The sequence below is a fragment of the Sturnira hondurensis genome, unplaced genomic scaffold (genome assembly GCF_014824575.4).
Source record: "Sturnira hondurensis isolate 20B ecotype Veracruz unplaced genomic scaffold, ASM1482457v3 Scaffold0016684, whole genome shotgun sequence".
NCBI classification, from domain to species: Eukaryota; Metazoa; Chordata; class Mammalia; order Chiroptera; family Phyllostomidae; genus Sturnira; species Sturnira hondurensis.
In genome coordinates this window covers 4,491,613-4,513,239 of record NW_028089315.1, presented here as the reverse complement: position 1 = coordinate 4,513,239, position 21,627 = coordinate 4,491,613, and the positions used below count along the sequence as shown (strand labels likewise).

At 43.0% G+C, this 21,627-nt stretch overlaps 1 protein-coding gene and 1 pseudogene across 1 annotated transcript in view; one reads left to right on the top strand and one right to left on the bottom strand.

Moving 5' to 3' along the window:
- Nucleotides 1–21,627, top strand: part of SGMS1 (sphingomyelin synthase 1) — a 284,385-nt gene that overhangs the window by 83,249 nt on the left and 179,509 nt on the right. The window contains exon 3 of the mRNA XM_037066934.1: nt 18,478–18,569. The gene's annotated coding sequence lies outside the window, so the exon portion shown is untranslated. The remainder of the gene's footprint in view (nt 1–18,477; nt 18,570–21,627) is intronic.
- LOC119001537 (cold shock domain-containing protein E1-like) lies at nt 6,016–8,300 on the bottom strand (annotated as a pseudogene).

Sequence of the window (21,627 nt, the reverse complement as noted above, 5' to 3'; positions counted from 1 at the left end):
TGCATCTTGGTCTCCTGTGTTTCTGTCACCATCTGCATGCTTTGCCAAACCAAGTCACTGTAGATTCTGCTTCCGAGGTTACTTCAGATCCACCAGTGCCCCTTGTCTCCCTGCCACCCAGTTTTTCTGGTCACCTGGGGGACCGCAGTTGCTTTCTAGGCTCACTGTGACTCTTCCGTTCTCTTTATGAAACTCAATTCTGGTAATTCACCCTCTCCCCTCAAAAAACCAAAATGAAAACAGACGAATCTACATCACCCAGCTTTTCCCTGACTTCCCATGGTCTTAGATTGAAATCGTAATCTCACAACCTCGAGGTCCCTCAGGACCTGGCCGCTGCCTGCCCACCCCTGTCCCTAGCCCTCCCCACCCTGCCTGTCCCTCTCTGTGGCCCAGCCCTGCTGGTTTGGTTTCAGTTTCACAGAAACAGCATTCACTTCCACTTTCCTCCTTCCTTTTTAAAACTTTGTTGACTTCTGTTCTTTTTTTTTTTTCAGTTCTTCCCTTAAACACCGTTTTGCCAGGTAAAGTCTTGGGTGAGAGGCCGCCTTATTGTGTGACGTCCATCCCGTTGGTGGTGCTTCCTCTCCACTGGTGGGTACATCCCTCTCCCCTAGCGTAGGGTCTGGCATATCGTAGACACTGAATCGTGTTTGTTGAGGGAAGGAATGAGAGTAGTGATGTCTGTGAACATGTAAGTGCTTCCGATACTCTCGAGAGGTGGCGTGTCTGGTGTGCGCATGCCGCTCCTCTCACCTGTGCTCGCGGCAGACACCGCTGTTCCGCCCCCGCCCCCTCCCCGGCGGCTCTCCCAGCATTGCGCCGGAGACCGCGCTTTCTGGTCTCCTGGTTTATCTGAGTTGGCGTGTGGCATGAAACCTCTTTGCCATTTCTAATCTAGCAGAAAAAGCATAGCATTCCGGATGCTTAGGCTCTTGTCTTGACCTCTAGACATGTTGTGTAAACCTCTTAATGCCTTGGTTTGCGCGCTAGTCCGCTGCAGGTGGTCAGATGGTAAGATAATTCTTTCATGGATTAAATAAGAAATGTTGAAAAATTAGTGAAGCTTTTCCAAATGTAAGGTTGGGTAGTTGCGTTTAATGTGCTTTGATGTCACAAATTCTCTTCTTGTCATCAGCCACTCTTCCATGGCAACCGAAATGTAATTTCTTTGTTTGTATGCATACGTATACATTTTAATTGCAGGCTTACCATATCTGTATCTGTTTTTCTTTCAGAATTAAGTTGTTCTCTTGCTTTTGTGTTTGCTAGAAGTGCAGTTGTTACGTTCCTAGGGAAGAACGCATTTCAAGGAGGTAGGGTATCAGATGTCAAGAGGACGCAATTTTTTTTGTTCCATTTACTCATACTCGGTGGTGGTTTTTCAAAACTGCGCCCATGGATCACCCGTACCAGAAACGCCTGCAGTTGGTTAAGGCAGGGACAGGTTCCTGCCCCCACAGCTTCCTGAGTCAGACTTTTCAAAGCCTGGAAATCTGCATTTCAAAGAAGCTCTTTGCATTTTAAGCAAGCTCCAGGAGTTTGAGAATCACGCCCATATAATAGCTCACGTACTGTGAGCTGTGAACAGTTATCTATAAAAGGTGCCCACTCACTGGTCTTTTTAGCCTCACCTGAGCATAACGAGGGCATCAGAGAACATGCCCCCCTCAATGCTGCGCAGTAAAGGGCACAGGCACTGATTGTGGCTAAGGTTGAAAACAGTCAGTGACCTTATTCATCCCAGCACAGTAGATCAACAAGGGCCATTGTTCCCAGAGGCTTAAACACACTGGTTCTCTGGAAACAATGGCCCTTTGACCACAGCTGACTGGGCAGAAAGGAACCAGGTTCTGGGCTCCTCAGGGTCGAGCGAGGGTCAGTCCTGTGGTGAACCAGTGGTGCTTCTGATTTAGCTCTTCGAAGCAGCCCGGCAGGCCAGGCTGACAGTGTCCTTCACCTTCACCAAGACTCTCACTGCTTTCCTGCCCTCCCTGGAGACTCCGAATGCAAGGAGCAAACTTGTCCTGAACAGGAAGGCAGAAACAATAACAGCATTTTTAAAAGCTGGCATCGCCAAGTGTGTAGGATGTGCTTTACTGGTATTAGTTCACATAATCAGCTTAAAGCAAGGAAATCCAGGATGTCTTAAGAGAAAGCATTTCACAGCACATTTTAACTGTGGGCTGGACTCCTGAGAGAGGCCACAGGTCCCCATTTCCCGTTCACATCAAAGCTTGTACTGTGCTGTCAGCTTCCTTGATCTCCTTTGATCCTTCGTGGTTCTTATAGCTGCACTGCACAATTCCATGGCCAGATTAATGTTATTTTCTGTCATTTCCTGAGTGTGAATTCCATCTCAACAAGTAGAATCGGAGGTTCTCAATGAGGGGTGGTGATCCCCCATCCCCCCACCGGCAAATAGAATCTGTGGGGACATTTGTGGTTGTTGTGATGATGGTAAGAGGGTGTGTATGTTAGCATTTAATGTCCTGAGGGTATGGGTTACTAAATGACCCTCTGTCTTTGGGACAGTCCCACCCAGTGAAGGGTTGTCCTGTCCAGAATGCTAATGGCACCCCCATGAGAAACACCAAAGCTCTTTGGGTTTGTCTGCATCCTGTCCAGTGCTTACTTAACTCTGGTCCAAGCGTTTAATATGCATTGAATACAAGTGACTTAGTAGACACAGTATGAGCTTAATTATGTGCCGGGAACTTCGGCGGTCCCAGCCACCTTCCTGGATGGCAGCTGTGCTCCGACAGCGGAGCTACTGCTCATCTCAGATGCGGCTCTGCAGCCTCCCCGGTCCTGATGGGACCCTGTGGGTGAGAGTTATGGTCCAGAAAATGATCCTGAGCTGCACTACTGTCTCACTCAGGAAAGACTCTGGCAACTCTGGCAACAAGGCAACGCTGCTGCCTTGTTTCACTGACACCTGGTCTTGCAAAGATAAACAGGGAGGTACTTGGTAGATTAAGTGTTCCATTACGCACGAGAGGGGCGGGGCTAGAGAACTCAATGGTTTATCATGGACGCTGCCCCAGGTGAGCCTTCTCATAGGAATAGTGTCCCGCAGAACGTGTCCTGAGAGCTGCTGCATCGACATCCTTCGCAGTAGGAGGAGGGTTTGAGATTTGGAGATACTTGCTCTGAGCTTCCAAACCTGCTGGAGTTACTCTGCTTGTGGGTTAGAAAATTGCCAGGAGTGGGGAGCAAAGCAGGTTTGAACTAAAGATTAGATACAGTCAGTACAGGTCCTGGAATATTTGGTGATTCACATCAGTCATTCAGTTAGAGATCCCAGAGAAATGACACATGGATAAAAATTTAAAAACACAAAAGGGTGACTAGACAGGATGACTTCAGATCTTGTTTTCAAGGACTCAGATGTTATGCCAAGCCAGAGAGCTTATTGAACCAAAGTTGTTCAGTAGACTATAGGATTTGAATATCTTGAAACCCAGATAATAATGAGAGTAACAGTAAATACAACAGGAACAGAGTGGGAAAATTCGGAGGGTTGTTTTGCCTACAAGGCCTCCTGTGACTAAATGAGAACAATGTGTCGATCCTTTGACTCAGTGAGCCTATTTCTGGGAGTAATTTCTAAGTAAATGATAAGAACTGTGTTCAGAGATTTAGCTCTGAGGATGCTTGGTGAGCATTGTTTGAAACTAAGCACTGGAAGCAACCCAGATGGCCTTCCAAAGGGGGATGGACGGACACATTATTATTCATCCGTACAATGGAATATTGTGTGACCGTGACAAAGAAATATACTGACTTGGGACAAAAACATATGAAAATAGGCTATAATAGAATTCATAAGGTTAACATTTCAATAATGAAACTATGTAAATGGGAAAAACCTGGAAAGGCATTAATCAAAATGTTCCCTTCAGTTATCTTTAAGTGGTAGAATTCCAAGAACCTGGATTCTTTCTAAGGGCGTTAACACTTGCAATGTTTAATGTAAACATGTGTAATTATTTTTGTAATTAAAACAAATAGTTTAATACATTAAATAAAAACATGATCTAATATATTAAAGGTGCTTTGCCAAACTTTTATCCAAATATTTCGATATTGAATCATTTTTAAACCCAAATATTCCTGGTAGTTCCAAGGACCTGTTAGTCCTTTACACCACAGGTGGCAAACCCAAGGCCCACGGGCCGAATCTGGCCTGCACCTTGTTTCTACCCAGCAGCAGCGCCGAGCTCCTTCCCTCTAGTTAAGGAGTAGTTACATTTATACAGTCCTAAAATTACATCTGGCCCTTTGCAGGCAACCATGAGGCTGATGTGGCCCCTGATGAAAATGAGTTTGACACTCCTGCTACACCATATTCTGAATTAGTTGGTCATTAGCACAGAGGAAATCAAGTTTCTGATTATAAGGAATGGATATGGATGGGGGAGGAATTGAGTCAATTAAATGGTGGAAAAAAGAAACGATATCAACATAGATAAATGTACAAAACTATGTCTAATACATTACCATGAACTACATTTGCCTAGTTAGAAATTCTGCCTCGGAAATTTCCTACTTTATGACCACATACTTAGGTCTCTTGAATGCCTAAGGACCACCCACTAAGCCTAGGCCTGGTTCCCTTGCCCCAAAGTGGCTGAATCAGAGATGTGAGTACATCTCAGGCACTAGAGCTGGTTGCAGAAGAGTCAGGCTTCCAGCTGAAGGCTTAGTCCTGGAGGTCTTCTGATTCTCCAAGGGGAGCCACAGAGCAGTGTCAATGAATCAGCCCATTAAGAATTTAGATATTGTTTTAAGAAAATACTCTGTAGCAGCATTTCTCAGAATGTACTCAATGGGGCATTATTCTTGTATGTGTGGTGTGCTTTAAAAATCAGTAAAACTTTACTTGCTTCCATTCTTTCACCATTAGCAGAAAATGGAGAAATCAAAACTGTTTGTGTTTGCAAAGATAAATGGCCTCTTTACCCAGAGAAGATCAAAACCTCAAACGACAGTGGAGAAGATAAAAGCACTGTTCGTTACACCTTCTGAGCTGACCGTCATCTTAGTCAAAGCCTTCGGTTCACTGGCCAGGGCCCTATATGTGGCAAGTTCAAGATGAGAGCCAGGAAACCAGGCTGATCTGTTTCTGTGATGTAAAGTTGAACAGAAGCTACACAAAGGGTTTGTTTATTTTACAGGACACAGGTGGCTACTTATTAAAAAAACAAGATTAATTTCAGGCACAACTTTAAAATTACTTTTGTTTTGTTTTAAATCAGTAAAAGAAACTGGGTCCTAGAAGCTGTAGTAACTGATCTAAGCAGTAACAAATTTGTGCATTTGTCTTTTTTTAAAAATTTGTTCAAATACATTTAAATTATCACCAGGCTGGCCCACCTCATTTGCATGACATTCTGCAGTACACATACTAATTGTAGTAAATTTACTGCCCTCCCCCCATCCCAGGGATTGGGGGGGCTACTCTGGAAGATAACTTTCCTTGAAATAAAACCAAACTTCAATGAAGTGGACTGTGACAAGATTTGCCTCTACAAATTTTGGAATTTTTAATATAGTCTACCCTCACATGGTCCTCAGAATTGCACAATGATTAGGAAAAGAAAAGAAGAGAAAAAGAAAAAGAGTACATCTGAGTGCTAAGACAGAATATCCTGCCAGTAGTAATGAAAGTAGAATATATACTAAATATCAAGTGCAGAATTTCATAGGGCCAACAAGGTAAGTCTATATTTTTCACTTACACAGGCGAAGGGGATTTTGCAATTACCAGTTGCATTAAGTGTACCAAATAAAGCTCCTAAAATTGATATTAATATAGTATCACTTCAAGGCTGCAGCTGGGCATAATTTTAAAATGGTTTTCCAAAATCCATTTACTTTTTAAACATAATGTGAAGAAGGTGTTAAAACTGGTGTCATAACTCAATAGAATAATTATTCTAGATTTTAGGAGGATAAAGAGGGAGATATTCAGAATCCTTCACCAGAATCCCCCAACTTGATCCTAGCGTGTTAATGATGTGCTTTGTGGATGTGGTCGGTGACACCAGCCTGCAGGCTCTTTCTTTCTGCACCAAATCCCATTGAGTTTTCTGGCCCCCTTGGCTGAGGAAGAGCCATTAGTCAAGGAGCACTGGCATCATCCAGGGTGATGTCCTTCAGGTGATTGGCCAGCCTGTTAGATCATGCAGCTGCAACAGCCTTGGGGCCCTCACAGCCTCGCCAAGTGTTGCCAGCCCTGTACTTGCCAGTGCGCTGATTAAGAATCACTGAGGATTCCACCTCCTCTCCAGCCTGTAGAGCTCCACGCCATCCTGAACTAAGTTCACATGGAAAAAGAGCATCTTGCCATCTCCTATTTCATAGTTAATGAAGCCTGACTGATCTTTCACACACTCCACAGTGACCCTACGCAGGGATGTGATATTGTGGGTTGCAGTGTGTGCATTTTGGCCTAGGACACACAATTGGAACTTAACACTCTTCCCTTTCTGCAGGCAACCCCCTTTGTTGGCCATTCCGACTATGTCGGGTGGATAGACCTCGCCTTTCATATTTCCTTCCCCCGCGATCTCAGTCATTCCTCGGTGCTCAGTCTATGGTGAATCAACACTCCTCAAGGGGCGTCGCCAGAGTAGATGGTAGGATCAGCCTCTTCAATAATGCCAATCACCAGCTGTGTTTTGTTGACTTTTCAGCACTGACTTTGATTCCTTTGCCTTTGGACAAGTTGTACTTGACCAAGTCCTCCAATTCCAGGCTGTTGATATCAGCAGAGAACTCGCTGTAATGGAAAAAGATTTCCTTATTATGATTGGCTATTTCAGTAAGTCCAAAATGGCAATCTGCTGTCCAGGCCTGTTTTTCACTAGTGCTACATTCAACTTTATCCCCTCTTTGAGGAAAAGTAGACCCAGCCACATCCTTGGCTTGAAAAGGAATAGTTTCACTCAGTATCCCAAGCAATGATCCTTAGTCTTCTTTACTTTGCTTTTATTCTGGCTAGTGGTTTTAGGACTGAAAAAAGTGGCTTCTTTTTCTACAGTGTCTAGCAAACCGTGATTGGAATGGGTATGGAACAAAACTGCCTTTGGGAAGTTTTATAATCCCAAAGCATGATTTGTTTGGGCAGTGAGAATATCAGGAACCACAGGAAATTCCCTTCATTTGCAGAACTGGTTCCCACCCGGGATTTCACTATAGTGGAAGAACGATTATCATGACCCACACACTTGATGAAACCAAAACCATCTCTCATGGCTGCAATTATACCCACTTCTCTGGCTTCATTAGTGAACTGAAATGTATTTGATAGAACTTCTGTGTTGGTTGTTTGTTCTAATATATCACATCGGTCTGTTGAAATAGTAAACCTAATATGATCGCCTTCCAATGGGGTCACGTTGGATTTGATATCTTTGTTTCCAAAGGGAACTTCTTTAGGAATTACAAAGTGAACTTTAATGTGTTCTGGCAATGGGTCATTCTGGTTTTTGCTGGATATGTTTGTAATAATTTGGGTTACAGTTCCTTCAAAATGTTCAGTGCTGATATCTTCAAAAGTGACTGTTCCTTGAGGCAATAGCCTGACAACTGTTGCAACCCCTTTACCATTTCTGCCCTGGTTGTGAATTGCACATCATCTCCAGGCTGTGAGGCTTGAAAGTCACACTTAAATTCGCTGCAGTGACAGAATATCTCTTTTACGACATCATCTTTTCCAATAGAGCCAGACGTCTCCTTCATGGCACAGCAGACTCCCTGACAGCAGGTTTGTTTCTTTTCCAATCGCATGATGTTTTGAGCAGTTACAACACTAGTATGTTTATTTTATCTCTGGTTTCCAGATGAACGTTTCTTTCCACGTCTTTGGAGGTGAGTCAGGTAAAACACCTCACATTGGTTCCGTATACTCCCTGTTGGGCTGTGACCTAGGGCAGCCGGAGATTTACACTCTGGTTGTGAGGACAGTGCACCCAACTCGTCCATTCATCCGTTCTTCAGGGAAGGCCTCTGCTTCTATTTTCACCAGTTTGACAGCAACGGGTTTCCCCAACTGCTTGCTGGTCAGATGATACTTCAAATTCAGTGTTACCTCCGACTTTTAAGTCCTGTAGGCTGGTATTATACTGTGAAGAGTGGAAGGAAAATCTAGCTTGACATTCTGGAGGCTGAATAAACCCATAAGAGGTTACCAGTTTCTCAATAACCCCAGTTTCATGCAGTGCCCCTGAAGTACCACTGGGGTAGCCATTGTGTCCATTGTTATGGAGAAAGTTTGCATCAAAGGTGATCATCTCACAGTGAAAATCAAATATTGGGCTTGCAGTAGGATTTGCTGATTCTTCTTTTCCAGCACGTTTCAAAGGATGGAAGTTGCTAGTATTTTAAAAAAGGGCACAAGAAAATGGTCTGTCAAGCTGATAATGAATACAGCCGCTGCTGCACTGGGCAGTCTCAGAGTGTGGTGCTGAGGAAAGCGAAGATTGTCACCGGCACTGGGGAAAAACTGCGCTCCTTCAAGCTGCTGAGTAGGCTCCAACTTCTTGTTTCAGATCAAGTGCTGTATTTTCAACTTGAGTGTACTCTTCTTTGGTCCTGTTGATTGTTCTGAGGTGTGTTCTCGGCCTGATCTGAGCTTGAGGGAGTAGTTTCAGGTCATCAGGTCTGTTCTGTCACACCTCACGCCCAGCAGCTCCGTGCTCACTCTCCTGTGCCGCCGTAGGCGCAGTGGGAACCCTGCTCTCATGAGAGGGCTTCATGGGGGGAAATGAAAAGGGGGCGGGGCAAACAGGTTTGGGCAAGGAGATAGGTCGGCATGTCCACCAGTCTCCACGCCCCCTTTCACATCTCTCATTCAGTATATTAAGGCTCCAGAAGTTTCTCTGTAATGAGTAGGATCCACTTGGAATACAGGGATAAAGGAATTTATCACAATAACCAGATATTCAAAGTGTGGCACTTTACCCAAATACAAGAGCTTATTACTGTTAAGAAAAGTAAAAGCTGATAAAAGAGACTAAGGCACAAACAGGTGGCCTGAGTATGTTCCTTTTAAAATATGAAATAAGCCTTGAGTGCACTTCAGGATTGTTCCTCCCTTTCCGGTTGGGTGGGTAATAATGGGGTCTTCAGTGATCAGTGACTGAGCAATCTGCAAGTAAGGGTCCTGACATGGAAACCATGCCTGCTGCAGCCGATGAGAGGGTAGCCTTCTGGGTAGTGACCTAGTTGCTGGCATTCTGAAAACCTTCACTTCAGTTATTTCTGAAAAGCTCACATATCAATGGTCTTTCCTTACCCTTTGGGGGACCAACTTCCTACCCAATATGTTTTTATTCATCTTGCTTAGTATTTTCAAGCTTGGTATAAGCCAAAAGGATTTATTTGGTTTATACATTACCAGTGCCTCTCCGAGGACCTTCCCTTATCTACACTTTGATGTTACACTCACAGATTTTATGTAGTAAAAATGTAAGAGACCACAAGACAGCGCTTCTACATGTGTTGTACAAGCCATTGTGAAAAAGATGACTGTTTTTTCAGTACTGAGGGTGGAAACCCTTTGTAATACTCCTTTGACCAGAATTATGTGGCCTGTCCCATTTTCCTTCTATGCTTTGGCTCTCAGGACTTTTGATACCATTTTCTTGTTCAAGCACACCAATAGCATTATCTGGTAGTTGGAAAATCAACTTCTTTTTTTAAATTTCATGGCTTTATACCTGTGCCTGTTCCTTCCAGGTGCAGATATGTGGAAATATGTCTTTTGTTGTATGTTACCTTAAATCTTTCTTGGAGATGGATAGCACTTAAATAGTTTAATAAACAAACTACTCATGATGGTGTCCTGATTTTAGATAAACTGTTCACTTAGCATGTATCTTTAAGACTTTGGATAGAACGTTAAATATAATTTTAGTCGGCTGTAAGAAGGCCATGGATTTTGGAGGAAATAGTAGGGCCAAACATCTCTCATACAGCTTAAACCCTTAAGCTGTGTGCGTGTGTTTTAGCAGCCAGTATTACAGTGTGGCCAACCATTAATTTAAGAACTTCCTATCTAACTAGCCGTACGTGAAATCAATGTGCAGCTTTTCGTCAGGGCGGGATGATCATTGAGGAGCACGGTGACTAAGTATTTAGTATGTAGATGGACTGTGCTGCTTTATCACTTTAAGGAAAATAATGAGGATCTGGCAGGAAATTGCAAAGGATGGCGGGGAAAGAACGGTTCTTGCTTGCAGCGTGGGACTGAAATGTGCAGCAGGGTTAGTTAGCCCTTCTCTGCACACCCAGCGCTTGGCTCTTGGCTTCTTTGCTGGGAGCTCTCATTGCACGGAATTGTAATTACTTGTTTACAGTCTGTCTGTGTCTCTATTAAATTAGAGTTGGTCCAGCTTTGGTCTTTATTGTGTCGGCCTCATTTAGCACAATGCTAGCAGTGACTTTTTTGCATACGGGATTGTGATTCCTATGTCTGAGGTAGCAGATTAGGAGGCATATTTTAGACCAGTATTTCAAAATATGGGCAAATATTATGAAGTCAAAAGGAGTTGGGAGGCATTTTTGCCCCCAAAGCATATTATGTGTTCATTAAAAAAAAAAGTCTCCCATAATCTCACATTTCTGTAGCTATTAGGTTCCAAAGAGCAGTTTGGTGCTGAGGCCTGTTGGGATGCGATAAGTAATCATTCCGCTGGCGGCTCTTTACACCTTTTCTCTTCCATATTTCTGTATTGTGCTGGGTAGGAACATCTACCTTATATACTGAAGGCCTGGACACCTGGCTGTGTCCAGGTGCTGAGGATACAGTAGCGACCAAAACCACGGACCCTTCCTTCAGGGTGGAGTTTATACTCAAGCATTAGAAGCAGACTCATGTCTTAGGAGTTACACAGTGAACGTTCATTCTGCCTTCTTTTTTTTCTTGAGGGCGGGAGACATAATAGAAAACCATGAATAAGAAAGTATGAGAATCACAGAATTGCATTTTGTGATAAGAATACTTTGCTCTAAGCAAAATTAGAAAAGGATATTTTGCTTCACATGTTCCTTCTCTGTCCACTCCCACCCAAACACATGACATATTGTTACTTCATGACACATTGATGTTACTTCATTTTCACCATTGTCCCAGCTCTAAAACCCAGTTTGTTGTTGTGGAAATCTAGTCACTTTTGAATAACCATAGCAATTTGTAAATTACTGCCCTCTGACAGTGTTCCCAAGGGACACTAAGACCAAACTGGATGATAGAATGAGATCTGTACTGGCATGGCACTTTGGTGGGTGGACATACCATGACCGTTAAAGCACCTCTTGGGGATGAGAGATGGATCTCACTGCGTGTTACTCAGTGAAATTCTGATCCGTGCCAAGGGAGGGCTTTGTGGAGTGTCCGGGTGGCCCTGAGATTCTGTCCCCAATGGCCTCAGTGGGGAGTCTTTCCGTGTGAAGTCACAGTCTCTGCTGCTTATTGTCACGCAACGTGGAGCCCATCACTTAACCCCAAGGCTCAGAATCCTCATCTGCAAAACCGGGATTGTTTCGTGAACCTCTGAGTGGTTTTGAAGATTGAATAACATCTGTGAAGTGCCTGTTACAGGGCCATGAACAGGGTAGGCCCTCAGTACATGCCTAACAGCTGTTCTTACCACTTAAATTTGATGCCTTTGAAAAAAAAATCCTAAGCCTTTTGAAACACAGGTTTATAATACATTTTGAGTTGGAGTAGTTCTCATCTATTGATATTTTAATGAATCCACGGTATATTTCGAATTCTATAGACAGCATTCTCCTGGGTGTGTAGACAGATATTGTCTGCTTGCTGGTGTTTTCCCATACGGCTCAGGACTAGAACTAGAAGAACAGTTTTGGTTATTTATTATTTCATTTATATAGTTCTTAGCGCCAGGCACTGGAACTAAGCTCTTCACATAACTTATCTCATGTAATCAGTATAACCAGGGTACCGAAGCACAGAGAAAGGCCGCACTGGAGGACCTGTCGTGGAATCCCAGGTGTCTGACTTATAAGCCCACATGCTTAGCCCGCCTCGTTCCCTCAGCATGTGCTAAATTAGTGAGATGGCCCATCGGAGTGGCAACACAGGTATTTTGAGGATGCCTTCAGGTGTGGGTTGTTACGGCGTGTTTACACACGTTGTTGTGTGGTGGAAGGGCGCATGGCCTCTGTGAGGTGTAGAGATAGCACGTGTCACACGTGATCACTGCGTGGTGGTTATGTTCCTGTCACGCCCTTCTCATGGTCTGTCCTTGCTCTGGTTCTGCCAGGTCCTCAGGGAGGCAGCATATATTAAGTGGGGAAGAGCCCCAGACTCTGAGTCATACAGCCTGGAGCTGAGTCCTAGTCCTGCAATTATAAGCTGTGTAACGGAGGACAAGTCACGAGTCCTCTCTGTGCCTCGGCTCCCCTGGGGGTGGTGAATAGTGCTTACTTTAAAGGGCTGCTGTGAGGGTTAAAGGAGCACATGTATACACAGACCCACACAGGGGCACGTGCATGGGGCTCGGGCTGCTTAGAACAGCGCCTGGCACATAGTGGGGTTAGTGATCAGGTGATGAGGTTCTTTGAGCACAGCTTTGTCGTGTTGTCTTCGTATTGCACACAGGGCCTGCCCCAGTGCTCCATACATGGTGGACGTTCCGTAAAAGTCTGTTGAGGGAGTGGATGGGTATGGATGGGCTGAATGGCCAGACATATGACCAGATCTTTTCCATCTTGAAGTTGTATCTGCCTCATTGACAAAACGTCTCTCTCTTGGCTTTGATAGACTCAGAGACTGAATAACTGGAGGAAGTTGACCCAGGGAAAGTTAAATAGGATAATAATAGCTAACATTTACCAAGTGCCTACTATGGGGTGGGCACAGGTTAAATATTTTATAATTAGCCTACTGAATCCTTCCAAGAACTTCATGAGGCAGGTAGTAAGTTTCATGTAGTTAAGAGATCGGACTTTAAAACAGAGGAGACTGAGTGTGATCCCACATTACTAGCAGCGCTGGTCTTTCTTCTGTGTTATCTATTATTATCAGAACTTCCATGGGGCAGAGTCATGAATGCCAATACTACCCGAATATCAGTGTGGGAGCTCTGCACTTTGGTAATTATCATAGCAATCATGTCATGGTATATGCATATTCCTTAGGTAAAATTTTTTGCTTTTGGAAGTCTTCATATTGAAGCCAAAATTCTCAGATTTTTGGTTAAAACTATTTTCTCTGCATTTTTTTTTTTTTTTTTTTGTGGAACTGGAAAAACTGCCTATTCTTCTTGGCAGGGTAGTGTTTAAAATGATATGAAATAGTAATCTTCCTTGTTTTTTTGTTCCCTAGGTTAAGCCTTTCATGTGAGTTTCATACGTTGTATGAGGTTTCATTGATCTTTATGTATCTATTTTGGATCCCTTTCCTTAAATTTCCCCAGAAGTGCAGGGCCCGGGATTGATCACCTTGACCCTGGGTGATATTTCTTACGACATAGGGTTGTGTGTCCTCCTTCATGGTCAGGGCCTGCACTGTGGAGAAGGGCTGCCTATGTGAGATGATATGCTGTCCTGAAGTCGTCATCCTCGCTGACTTACTGTTCATGAGATGTCAGTGTGGCATTTGTGAGGCAGCTGGTCACTGACATGCCTCTTTTTACCTCCTTTTTCCGCCCCCAACTCTGCAATCTGGAGCCAGAAATGAGCATATTAGGTCAATGACATACAGGGCCCAGATGGAGTACAATAGGATTTTCGCCTGTTCACTCATCTTCACTTGCTCAGTTGGTGAGTTACCTGTCACCCCAAATAGAGGATTGATCCTGTTGAATGTACCATATACGGACTTTTTGAGAATGGAATCCTGGATTGATGTAATTATATACATTTTTTGGATTCTTCCCTCTGAGAGGTTCTTTTCATCTTTGACATAGTACATATTTTTTTGTCCCTAGTAAGAATATTCTTCTCCATTCCTCCCATTACTTTTAAACACACATTTTTTGCTTGGTCTATGTGGATATTCTTGGATATTTGCTGGTCACTCTGTCTGGGTGAAATACTTTGGTCTTTATTATGAGTTTCATAGTTATACTAGTTTATGAGTATCTTTATGATATTCTCTCCTGAAGAATTCTGATGAATTTTTCACATCTTTATATAATTTTACCCTCATAGTGTTGTCATGAGGTCACCATTTGTTGCCACTCTGGGCCTTTACCTGGAAACACCAGTTATACTGTTAGTTCTTCCACTAACTGCGTTTGGTACTGTTGATGGGAAGACTGTAAGCTCTTGGGTTCCTTCACCCCCAGCTGCCTGACCCCGGGCAGCTGCTGAGCCTCTCTGCCGGTTTCCTCATCGGTACAGTGGGCTGTAACGGCAGCTCCTGTGTAGGAGCATGTGAGCATGCAGTGAGATAACACACGTTACGTGCCCACAGCCCTTAGCACATCTAAGTGCTCAGTAAATGCTTAGCATAAAGGTGAGCACAGGTGCGGTGAGAATATGCAGGTTGGGACACTAACCTGGCTTTGAATGGTGATCATGAAAAATTCTTCGGGGGTTGTCCAGCCTCAGTGAATCAATCAAGAGAAGAAAGAGAGGAAAGTGTGTTCCCTGAAGGCAAATGGCTTCAAGGTTTTCACTAGTGATGGGGCAGAAAACAGCAGGGGGGTGAAATGAAAAGGTCAGCAGGGGGCAGATCATGGAGGGCTTGTTTTATCAAGTCCAGGGGCTCTGACTATATCCCTGGGGAATGGGGAGCCACAGAAGGATTTGCACAATCATGTCAGCGGGAGGAGGCAGAATTTAGCAGGGTCCACCAAGAGACACGGAGACATGTGAGGATAGGGCGTGCCTGGACAGCGATGAGGGCCAAGGGTCAAACAGACCCTGTGTTTCCATCAGGCGCTGGCCTTTTAAGTTCTAGGAAACTTGAAGTGAAACCAAGGAAAGGAAGAACTTGCCACACATTGATTCCCTCTGAGAAAATGAGTTAGATGGGCTGCAACGCGCCTTTCTGGTGTGGAGAAGATCTGCTCAAGAAGGAGAAGGGGGTCGTTCCACGCTTCTGCCTGGCACACTGTTTGGAAGCCGCTGTGTGTGCGCGCGCGCACACTGTGAGCACAGATCTGCTGGCTTTGCAGGGAAAGCTCTACTATTCTCCATTTTCCTGTGATTACAAAATTGCATCTTTACTTACAGTATGTTCTCGTTAGCCAATTTCCGCTTGATTAACTTGGTGTCTGGGGTTGCAAGTTGTCTTTTTGACTGTTTTTTTTTTCCTAATTATTTTCTCACCAGTGGTTAGAAGTAGAAATAGAAATACATCAGGAAATGGTTTGTATGAAAAGAGTTTTCTCTCCACCCCCATGTTAAGTCCATGCACATAAATGAGGAAAATGAAGACTAGCAACTAACTGTCATTTATTTAGATAGACTCTAGTGTTTTGTTATGCCATTTGGAGGGAGAGTAATAGAAATAAATGGAATGTGTTGGAGTGATGGCCAGCTGGCTATCCAAGGTGGAGTCTCAGCTTTGTGGAAGGAATAGAATTATTTTCCTGTTATTTTGTTTGGAATTGCCTGGCAACTAGAGAGCATTTCTCTTGCCACAGTGCTGCAATGTAAGTGAACACATACATTTCTAAGAAACAGATTGTTAGTTTCTTTGACATGTCCAAATAAAGAACATTTACTATATGCTCGAAGTGTTTGATTCCTAACCCCTTCAGTAGAGCGGCCCTGTGTTTCCCAGGTGTCACTGATGCTGAAGGCGGAGAGAAGAGGAAGCTGGTGCTGGCCTTTCCACCTGTAGTAAAGTGGAAACCGGGGCACCGCGTGAGGCGGTTGTTACTTGTCATTGGACGACAGGCAGCCGGGAGTGTGATCCTAGAGAGAGGAAAATCACGTGAGGCAAGACCCACTTTTGCCCTGGTGTTCTGCACGAGCCCTTTTCCTGCCTTCCTCCTGGGAGAGGAGTCAGAGGTAGCCCGTGGGTCTCATGTTCAGTGCTACCCAAGTGGCCGGAATTTATATGGCAGGGTACTGGGGAGGAGTGAGCTGTGCCAGGGGAACCCAGGAGCTGGAATGTGTATATATATAAGGTGAGACCTAGCAGAGAGCAGCTGCTACCAGGTTTGGGAGGGAATGGCCCTACTCGAGGTGTTGCAGTACTGAGAGAAATGCGGAGTTCTGGCCTAGTGAGGGTGGAGAGACTTCGTGGAGCACCTTAGCCATTCCACCGAGACACCAGAAAGACCACACCTTAAGAGTAAGGGCCATACCTTAGAGTAGGGCCATAGGCTAGAACTGCAGACAAAACCGAAATAGACCTGTCTTTATCAAGTATAATACGAAGCCTGACAGGATTAAGAGGATCTGCCAGTAATTTACCTGCCATTGGAATCAAACTGAATACCTTCTAATTGTCTACCTTGTATAATAGAAAAGAAGCTTGCAAAGAAGCAGGAAAATGTGACTCATGTGTAAAATGAAAAGGAATCAACACAAACACACAATGCCTGTAAAGCTGTGTTGTCCTAGGTCTTGGTCTCTAACAACGTCCTCCAGTGAAAGGAACCAGGGCCTTCTGGAGAAATGACGACATCCAGAGAAGAGATGGCATAGGTGCGAGATGAGCCCAGGACTTTCTTTTTAATGTCAAAAAGTAAGGAAATAAAAGTAAGAAAAATAAGATGGGGTGTGTTACAAAGATAAAGGAGCCAGCTTAAAGAGGGGCCACTGGCTAAATCTGAGACAGCTTGAGCATCAAAATAATTAAGTCCAGTGGTAAATTATAAGCTATTGAAAAAGCAGGATTTCATGTATCCATATTGATCATAAGCAGAATTTCATGTATCCATATTGATCATAAAAAGATAAATAGACAAATAATGTCCAATGCTAAGTAAGGACCAACAGTGTGGAAGGGATGCTGGAGCTGGAATAGTCGGCCTGTTTTGACTATTACAGTCAAGTTTGGGTTAGGCAGGGATCACCGATGGGCGCTAGTGCTAGGGGGAAATTTTGCTGCGGGACAAGATGTATTCATGGTCTTAACGTATCTCCCCATCAATTACTTATTAGTTGCAAGGGGAAAAAGAACAGTTTTCCATTGGAGAAATTAGACAAAACGTTGGCTGGGTGATCAAAACGAACATTGCCAAGGAGGGTCAGGTGGACTGTGCATGCTTTCAGATGTGATACCTGGAGAGGAAAACATCACTTTCTGTGTGTTTTTTTGGCTGATAATGCATGGGCTGAATTGAGTCATGAGGAAATGTTAGACAAGTCAAAAGGAAATGTTTTATTCATATAAAAAGCGGGGGGAGGACTATATTTTCCTAAAGCGTCAATGTAATAAAAGACAAAGGAAAGCTGTGTGTTTCAGATTGCTGGCAGTTAAGTGCAATTACCTGACCCTGAACTGGATTCGGATTTGGAGGAAAAGAAATGCTCTGATGTGCACTGAGTTCATTGAAAATGCTGGTAGATTAAAATAAAATATTTTACCAGTATTAAATCTAAGGTTGATAACAATGCTGTGGCTATTTAAGAATACGCATGTTCTAAAGAAATACATTCAGAAGTGTTGAGATGTGAAGAGCTATGATGTACAGACCTTCTCTTCACATGGCGCAGAAGAAAGCGTTGAGTGTGTCTGTAGAAGGGGCACGGACGACTAAGTGCACTGGCTAACTGGGAATCGTAGGTGAATTTGGGTAAAAAGTGTATGGTATTCTTTGTACTGTTATTATTATACAACTTTTCAGTAAGCTCGAAGTTATTTCCGAGTTTTAAATAAAAGCTGAGCAATAGTGGGTGACTTAAAGAGAAAAGGAGGGTATGTGGAAAAGGTACATGCGTTTCTTAACTGTCTGGGTGTGGGTTTTCTGCCCTTCAGTTGCCTCTGGTAAATAAACATTTAACCCTATCACAGTGTCTGTGTCATTCAGCAGGCAAAGGCATTTCTGTAGCTATTGGCAAAGAAGTAAATCTAGTGCAAGAAGAAATAATAAGACTGTGTTTCAAGTTGAAAGCATTATATCATTTTGTGCCATGGAAGGATTTAGAATGAGGAGCCGTAGAGGTTCTAATCCTTCCTTTGATACTTGCTGGCTGAGTGGTCATGGGAAAGTTCTCTAACCTTCGGGAAGTTAGGCAGCTGCATTTTAAGATAATACTTACCTATTCTCAACATCTTATGACCCAAATGAGAAAACGCATGTGAAAGTTCTTTGTAAGTAATAATGGTTTCCTACACAAACATTAAATTACTGTGAATAGTTGTGGTTAAAGACGAACAATGGCTTAGACTAAGGTAGAGATTTTTCCTTACCTCCAGGGGCCCTTTCTTTTGAATGTCAGGATTAATTCTATAAGAAAGATTCTTTCCCCATTAGACCCTTTGTTCCTTCCCTTTGTTGTCTTCTTTCTCATTTCCTGCCTTTATTGTTCCAGGCAAAGCTTCAGTGACTGGCTGGAGTTGTGGGTTCCCTGAATTTCAAGAACAGTGAAGTAGGAAGTGAAGGAAGGCGTAAGAAAGACAACATGTAAGTCAGACTCCCGGTTCCATCCCTTCTCACACATCTCAAGGATCTGAAGTTCCTGCTTTGCTCTGAGATTTTTGTGAGGCTCTGATGGATGGAGGGATCTTCCAAGCCTTTGAGGTGCCCCAGGTCAAAAATCAGGCAATGTTTTGGAGGCAAAAAGGACGAAAGGAGCCACCTTCCTCCTAGGAGGAGGAAGACAACCTGGGCCAGGGTGGTAAGAGATTCAAAAAACAAAGGGCACAGGAAATCATGTCTGCCTGAGTCACAGAAATAACAGAAAAGGGTACTGCCAGATCTGAAGTCACATAAACCAGGATGTTTAAAAGTTTAACATTTAAACTTGACATATAAAAGGAGAAAGGCCACCTGAAGTAAGGGAAATTTCTACCTTAGTATAAGCCATTTTTCATCTTTAACCAAAACTGTCAGTAATAATTTAATTGTATAGAAAAATTATTAGGAGAGGTTATAAGGAGGCCTTGGAGAATCATTTGGGGGCCAGGCCTTTCCTTTTAATCTGGAATTGCTTTTGATGAAGACTCTATTCTGGAAGATTACAGTCCCAAACTCTTCTCCGGAGCGGAGTAGTGTTGGCCAGTGTTGCGCTGTGTTGGTCTGAGATGAGATGAAGAGCGTGCTCTAGAACATAGACCAGCAAACTGCTTCCTTGACTGAGAAAGTCTTGTGCCAAAAGTAAAAATAAGCCCTGGCCAGGTGGTTCAGTTGTTGGAGCATCGTCCCTTGCACCAAAAGGTTGAGGGTTTGTTCCTCGTTCAGGGCTCATACAGTCGGCCTGCCTCTGTCTGTCTGTCTTTCTCTATTTCTCTCTTTCTAAAATCAATGAGCATATCCTTAGATGAGGATTTTTTTTTTTAAAAAAAGGCAAAAATCAGCTGAACTAAACAATATTCTTCATGGATACTGGCACATACATAATTATTATTTTAAGTATATATCTAAACAGCATGTTGATTAGTTTTGTTTGTTTTTAAGCTTGAAAAGAATGGTATATTGTGTGAAGTATTCTGCAACTTGCATTTTAACAACATACATGTTGTGTTGTTAAAATTTACTTGTTGCATGTGGTGGTAGTAAAGAAAGTTCTGTTGTGAAAATCTATTACAGCTTATCTGTTGCCCCATTTCCTTCCAACTTTTACTGTTCCACTGCAGGTCTATCAGATATAAAATAGCATATTATTGTGGTCTTAATTTGCATATTCCAGATGGGTACTGGCATGGAGCATCTCTCTGTTTAGTATCTTTGGAACACAAGAGTTCATGACTTTAATGTGGAGATTTTTCCCCGTGTTTTCTTATATGGCTAATACAGTGATGTTTTTGTTTCTTGAAATATACTCTAACATAGCTCTTTTAACTCTGCATTTGATCAATTTTTTTCATTTGGATTGAAGTTTTTGTTGATTTGTGTTCTCAGTTGGGCTTTTATTTTTTTTGGCTGCTGGTTTGGAAGTTATGCACTCTATTTTTGTTCTTCTAATGATTGTCCTGAAAGTATCCACGTAACAGTTTTAAAGTCAATCAGATAAAGTATTTTAATCCTTTTTGAGAATAATACAGAATTCATAGGACACCTAGTGAAGACTGTCTGCTTCTGTGCTTATGTGTTGTTTTCCATATTTCAGTTCTGTTCTGGCTCTGTTATTGTTTACAGAAGGTATCTGTTTAACTTTGTTTGTATATTTATGATATCTTGCGTCTCTTCCCGTCTTGCATCTATACCTTTCCTCTGGTCAGACTTGCCTTCTTCAGTTACTTTTTCCCTTGGGTGGTAACATCTCTCAAGTTTGATCTGTGTGGAAGCATCTTGTTTCCCCACTCGGAGTGCTCACTGGACAGTGGTTTCCTCCCGGCCCTGTGCACACACTGTTGCCCTGCCCCACGGCTTTCGTTTTGCTCTAGGGAAATCTAACGGCAGTCTTTCATTTGCTGACTTTCGTTACATGTTGGCTTATTTTGAGGTCATTTATTTGTCTTTGGGGTTCTGCAGTTTCACTGCAGTGTTGTTGTGCAAATTTCTGGTTTTTATCCAGTTTATGTTTGCTGTGTTTCATGTATGTGCGGATTCATGTAGTTCATCAGCTGACAATTTCTCACCAATAATGCTTTGAGTATTTTCTCTCTTCCATTATCTCGGTTGTCTCCTGGTTTCGATTAAATAGAAACCTTTTAAACTTAAAAAACTTTACTTTTTATTTGCTTTTCATTTGTATTTGATATTTTCTTTCTTGTCTTTCTTTGTTTCATTCTGGGTAATTTCTTTCTTAAGATTTAGCTTCTAATTCAGTAATTTTCTCTTCAGCTGTGTGGAACCTTTTATTTCACCCATCCCTTCAGTTTTTAAATTTCAATTATTATTTTTCTTCACTTCTAAAAGCTCGATTTCTGCATCATACTGCTTGAGTATTTTTGATGGTCTCTTTTTACTTATTCATTTTATTTAGTTCATTTTTCATATCTTTAAACAGCACCAAAGAGAGTTGTTTTATATTCTGTATTTGATCATGCTGGTTTCTGAAATCCTTGGTGGTCTAAATCAGTGCTTACGGCTTGTTTCCCTAGAGTGCAGTTTTGGTTCCCTAGAGAGCACCCTGTCTCGGAATCTTGAGGTCTTTTGAAATTTGTGTGTGTTTGTCCTAGGAGCCAGGAGGAAGGATGCAGGACCACTTTTGTTCCCACAGGGAATCCTGCTTTCAGGTCGGGCTTCCCCCACACTGCTGGAAGTTGACTCTGCCGGTGCCTATCCCATTGCCTGCCTGTCCCATTGCCGTCATTCGTAGTTGCCTCCCGGGCAACTGCTGCACTCCTCTGTGCTCAGGTTTCGGGGCGCTGTTCCTGCTGTATCCCCCTGGGGTTTGTTTCCCCACCTGGAACTTAACCAATGCATCAAGAAGTATTTTTTAAAATAATTTATTCAGAATCTAATTATAGTGTAGCAGAAGGGCCCTGCAAATGTCTGGTTGACCACAATTCCTAAGTTATTAGTGCCCAACAATATTTTAAAATCAGTTTTTTCCCTGAACATATCCCTTATGAAT